The 6,000-nt window shown below is 42.1% G+C and overlaps 1 protein-coding gene across 1 annotated transcript in view; it reads right to left on the reverse strand.

The window, feature by feature from the left end:
• Positions 1-3,938, reverse strand: part of LOC123023816 (kynurenine/alpha-aminoadipate aminotransferase, mitochondrial-like) — a 36,797-nt gene extending 32,859 nt beyond the window's left edge. The window contains exon 1 of the mRNA XM_044430852.1: positions 3,864-3,938. The gene's annotated coding sequence lies outside the window, so the exon portion shown is untranslated. The remainder of the gene's footprint in view (positions 1-3,863) is intronic.
• Positions 3,939-6,000: the final 2,062 nt, after the last annotated feature.

The raw sequence follows: 6,000 nt of genomic DNA on the forward strand, positions 1-6,000 counted from the left end.
TAGACCAAAAAGGTCAGGTTGGCGACATTCCTTAGTTGTTCTCCCTGATGCGTCAGTCCAGAATTCTGTGTTGCTGAGTACTCCATCTTGGGTTATTTAGCACAATGGAAGTGATTGAAACAAATGAAAGGTAACAGTTTAGCAGTAGTTTGTTTGTTTCAGTGAGCAGTGAGGTGGTTAATGGAAGTGATTGAAACAAAACATTGCCAAGCTAAAGCAGAAAAATGGTGAGCAGCTTCTCCACTCATGCTTTTTCCTTCCTCCTCCTACCAGTTCATAGCTGCTCAAGATGGGTGGTCCCCTGGAAATGACTAAGAGGCAGCCCACATTGTGCAAATTGAGAGGGTGGTTAGTTCTGTCTGCCCAATAAGATTTTCTCCTTTTGATTTTCAGAAACACCCTGCACACAGAAGCAAAATGAAAGGTCTCATTAAGTGCATGGAAGCTTTGAGCATGCCTAAAGTATATTTCTGAATTATTCATTGTTGAGTCTTGCTCTTTGCTGTGATTGGAAGAACGCTATTCCATCTGCTAATCTTTTCTGTAACACAAAAAACTACTTAAAAGAGAAAGCAAAGACATAAGTGAGAAAGCAAATACAGGAATCAAGGCAAAAGGCAAATGACAATAAACATTTGCTTACTGCTCAAATGCCCACATCGTTGCTAAGCAGTGCCTTCAGAATACAGCTCAGCAGGGACATCCTGAATACAGGCAAAGGGACTACACAGCACCCCTTTATCTTCTGAATCCCCAAAAAACTGCACCAGAATGAGAGAATGGGGCATGGGAGAGATCAGCCACTGCAGGTTGTCAGAGATCTTGGCTGTTCCTGCACTTGACACTTTTGGGGAAGTCTTAGGGTTCAGTGCCTCTAAAAAGTTTGCTGGCTGTGCTTTAATGTTTGCTGGCTGTGCTTTAATGCTTCAGTGCCTCTAAAAAGTTTGGTGGATTTGGCTCAGGCTTCACTTATCCTATACTTATAAATAACTCCAATTGATATTGAGCTTCAATGGTTGATACTGCCTATTTTGTAATGCATTTAAAATGTCAAATGGGCTGAGTTATTATTGTAATTACGTATTATTGCAATTGATGGATTAATATGCAGTCTTGTTTTTGTACTGCCATTGTGAGTCATTTGGGATACATTTTGTGGAACAGCAGAATACAAATTAAGGTGGTGGTGGTGGTGGTGGTGGTGGTGATGAATTCAGAGATGTGCTACTCCAGAAAAAAGGCTCTGGCTTGAATACAAAGGTGCGCTGCAAGTGGGAAGCCAAGTGGGACAGCCATCTTTCCCCATATTGCCAAGACTGTCCAAGAAATGACATTATACGAAGATGTAGCATTCCTATTGGGCCATTCTATCCCAAATTGGGAAAAAAAGATCACTAGGTTTCTAAGGGCAGCCAGGTTGCTGCTTAAAGCAAAGGTTTCCTTTTTTAAGCAAAAAAGCGAAACCATTCACTCTGTGCCTTGCTACATGAAGCATTTATTAAATTCTTATGAATCATCACTCTCATCAGCTCGTGCGGACTGTACAAGAAAGAACCTAGGCCTCCCCTATGGTTTGCAGACAACCAGTTTTGCACTGTCTATAAGTACAAGGACAATACACATTTGCTAGCTATTGTGCTAAAACAAGCTTGTGTATTTTGGCAATTGCACTTATGTAATAAAACATGCGGGAAAGCAGTGGAATTTAAACACATATAAAATACCTGCTCTTATGGCAGGGGGTGTGGGGAACATCCCTGAAGAAGCTCAGTGAAGCAATGGGTAACACGCTTCACATAGAGAGGACCATGGTCTTTCCGAATCCCATCCTCCACTTCCTTTTCAGATTTGCCTCCAAGTCACTGAAATTCCCTCCCGCAAAAGGGGGAAGATATTCAATTGTGTGTGAGTGTGCATGCGAAGTACGTCCATGCCTCATGACCACAATTTGCATTCTAACCTCCCAATTTTTACGTTCTTACTTTCACAGACATGTGGTAAGAGTGATTGCTCCCATGTGCCTTCCTATGTGTCCTTATAAATGAACTGTGTGAGAGAAGCGCTTTGAGAATCAAGGGCCCTAAATCCTGCTGGTCATGCACAGCCAATCGCATGGTTCTCTGGATTGTGGCTGTAGGCTGTGAAAGTATGTGCAGGTAGCAGGAAAATGCCAGAATATTCTTCTTTCTTAGCAGAATAATCTATACCTTAGCTGCAAATGGAATTGCCAGTGCTTTTCATCTCTATTTTTAATGCAGTCCTTGCTGTGTGGATAACTGAAAGCTATACTGCATATTACAAAGGAGATGTGCATTTCCTGTGTGATTGATTCAGTCACGTTTGACATTTTATATCAAACTTAGGTAACTTTGGTTGTATCAGGAAAACAAAAGGCTATCCAGCTGAAAAATGATGTGCAGATGGTGGTGATATAAAGACCAGGAACTTTAAGCCATAATACTCTGTCTCCGAAATATCTAAGCAGCTTGTTTTCCAAGCAGCCTGACTCCATTTTAGGTGCACTATAATTACTATCTTTTACTCTGGGCTCTATAAACCCAAGTTATCATCAGCATTTCTATTAAAAATAAGCTAGAGCAGACATTTTTCAGATCAAATTTTTGTCTTTATGGCAAAGCCAAAATTGGATGGAGCAAAGATCAATAATGTATCCAACTAATACACTAAAATATAAATGAAATGAATCATAAGAAATGAAATTACTTTCTCTGACAACTTAGAGATAAATACTGTCCCACAAAACTACAGGCCTGTCAATTTGGATTTATTTTGTTAGTGACCCAGGAATACTATACAAACCATACTATATAAGACCATCATCTTCCAGTATTGGAATAATTCAATTATTCTGAGGTAAAGCAGTTTGAGGAGTGTGGCATATGTTTCCTAGGCTATTGATAATTAGTAACTTGCTATGAATAGGTAGCATTTCAGAACTAACTTTAATTCAGGAAATTTCTTCTGTTCCCTCTTCCTGATCAAACATTGCTGAATGTAACCATGTGCCTAGTCACTCTTAAAACAATGAAGCTTTCCTTATGTTTATTCATTGATGTCACTTGTCTGATCCTTTCTACAGTAGTTTCTAAGCACAATAAACACCTGCATCAATCCAGCTATGGAATAAAAAGGAACAACCAAATGAGGGAGAGGGAGAGGGAGAGGAGGAAATGCACACTCGCACCCACCCCAAAATATACTAAAGATTCATCTATGAATAAACAGCATCACTGATGCATACCATCAGCATTCTGAGCATTGGCTTGCTTGGAATGAAAATCACCGTAGTATGGGAGAGTTTAGAAACAATCTATTAAATATTTGTCAAACACATACAGATACCAACTTTAATCACAATGGGTTATACTTGGTAATATGGGAGCTTTGCATGCATTTTCAAATAAGATTTTAGTGCCCTCCATGCTTTCATTGCTTGAAGATTAAATGCAACGATCGGACTGCAACGGTGCCTGCAGCACATCCATGTCCTGGACATGTGCAAATAGGAGATCTACATGCAGAGGGGGAGCTCTCCTGGTCCTTGTATGGAATATCTTTCAACCAATTAATATAGGAGGGAGAGGATTAACAGCATGGACCCTTATACTAGCATGAAAAGAATACCATTGATACCTTGTCTTACATGAGAACATATTTGCTTATTGTATCTTTGTAGGTGAGTTCACAAAAGTTTCTAGTCTGCAAGGATTTTTCCTAGCTGCTGCGGAGTTGCCTTTCCATGCTAGGAGAAGAGAATCAGGGTTTCCATCCTATTGCAGCCCACTAAGTTTTTATGCTTAAAAAGAGCAGGGATAGGACCTTACTGTTAGACAGAGTCTTACCGTGGGACTAGATTGGTCTTGCCTAGCAGGCATCTTCTCTTCTTCTCTTCTTCTTCACACTCATCTGAAAAGCCCCAGATGTCTTTGGTCTTTACGCTTTTGGAGAACACATCCTGACTTAGGATGCATTATAGTTGGTCATGGACAGTTTCCTAGAGGAGGCGTCCATCAAATATCAACAGGAAGCACATGCAGTGGCATTCTTGCCAGTTCTGAAATAAACAAGCCAGTGTGGGCTTTTATGCTTCCAGGGTGGTTTCCACACTGATAAGAAAATGACCAGAGGCTGCTATGGTTAGCAGCCATGGAAGTGACATCCAGCCCTTTGGCAGTGAGTTATATATTGGGACCAATCGCTGGCAGACATGGTGACAAGGCTGACGTGTGAACTGAACCTGCTGTCCAGCACAGGCACTGAGTCTGGCCACAGATACTTCTTAGGCTCAATTAATGGGAGAAAGCTGTAGGGCAGTGATGGCGAACCTTTCTGAGACCAAGTGCCCAAACTGCAACCCAAAACCCACTCATTTTTCACAAAGTGCCAGGACTACAATAAAACCTGAAAAGTGAGATTTTAGTTTAGAAAAAAAAACCTCACAGCCACTCCAAGCAAATATCTATCTATCTACCCCCCCCCCCCCCCCACCCATCCTTGGCAGTGCACTGACTGGCCATGTGAAAGCTCGGATGAGTCGTAGCAAATGAGTCGCGGCTCGTGACATCATCGCCTGGCGCCACTACTCGTTTCCGAGCATGCGCATGGCCCATATGTGCACCGTTGTCATGCTCAGCTGCTGGGGCTATCCTGGGGCGACTTGGCTCGCATGGTGACAGAGAGGGCTCTGCTTGCCTGCTGTGGCACATGTGCCATAGGTTCACCACCACTGCCCTAACCCATAACCCTAATATAGGGCTAAAGTTCCATTGATAATAATGTGATTCTGAAAAAGCCTTCCTTGAGTAGCTTTTTCTACACAACTCATCATTTCTGCACATTCTAATCACACTCCAACCATCGAAAGCATGCCAGGACACCTCGTTTTTGTAACCCTAATGCATTGAAGGTGAACCATTTAGAGACCAAGTGCCCAAACTGCAACCCATAACCCACTTATTGATCGCAAAGTTCCAACACTACAATAAAACCTGGAAACTGAGGTTTTAGTTTAGAAAAAAGCAACTCGCAGCCAGTCTAAGCAAATATATATATATCCTTGGCAGTGCACTGACTGGCCATGTGCAGGCTCAGCTGAGTTGTGACTACTGAGTCCCAGCTTGTAATGTCATGTCTGGCATCACTACTTCTTTCCAAGCATGTGCATGGTCCCTATGTGCACTGTTATTTGAAGACTGGCTGCTGGGGCGACGCTGGGGTGACTAGGCTCGTGCCGACAGAGAGGGCTCTGCATGCCCACTGTGGCACGTGTGCCATTGGTTCACCACCACTGCTGTAGGGTCTCAGTGCAGGTATGAGATCGCTATCTCCCCAGTACTTGAGATAAGGATGTTTACACACCTTTATACTCAGGGGTGCTGCTTGGTCGGGAACACTCCAACTCCAGATGCAAAACCCCTGAGGCAAATGATTATATTTGCTAATTTGTATGCAACTTTGTAGCTAAAAGAATGTACATTTTACAAAGGCAAGTCAGCTTCCCATCTGAATTGCTCCAAAACCTCCAACAAGGATTATGTATCTTCAGTGCTGATAGCCCGGAATGCATCCAAGACTGATAAAGACTCTTGGATTTTTCTATGTTTGGACCCATATAGCATGGAAATATCATAATGGTTGCTGAAATATCTGTGTCTCTGGGATTACTCTGGATTTACTTCTGAATGTATGTCTTGACTCTTGGATTTGATAGGTTTTGACCTATGACACACAGAGGTTCCAATGAAGATTTCAAGTCTGGATTAACCTCTGTGTCTATGGCTATATTAGCTTTTTTCTAGAATACTTGTCTTTGCTTGCCTGAATAGTTTCTGCTGGGAAACCATCAAGCCCCTTGCACTGTATTCTGAATCACAGTGATTCCAGGGGGAAACCAAAGTTGCATGGCTCTTTGACATGGTTATAGTTCTTTGCTTTTGATGGTTTTTGAGCCTACAGCTAATTGCCACCAGCTATATTATT

The sequence above is a fragment of the Varanus komodoensis genome, unplaced genomic scaffold (genome assembly GCF_004798865.1).
Source record: "Varanus komodoensis strain SLA01 unplaced genomic scaffold, ASM479886v1 scaffold21, whole genome shotgun sequence".
In the NCBI taxonomy this organism is placed as follows: Eukaryota; Metazoa; Chordata; class Lepidosauria; order Squamata; family Varanidae; genus Varanus; species Varanus komodoensis.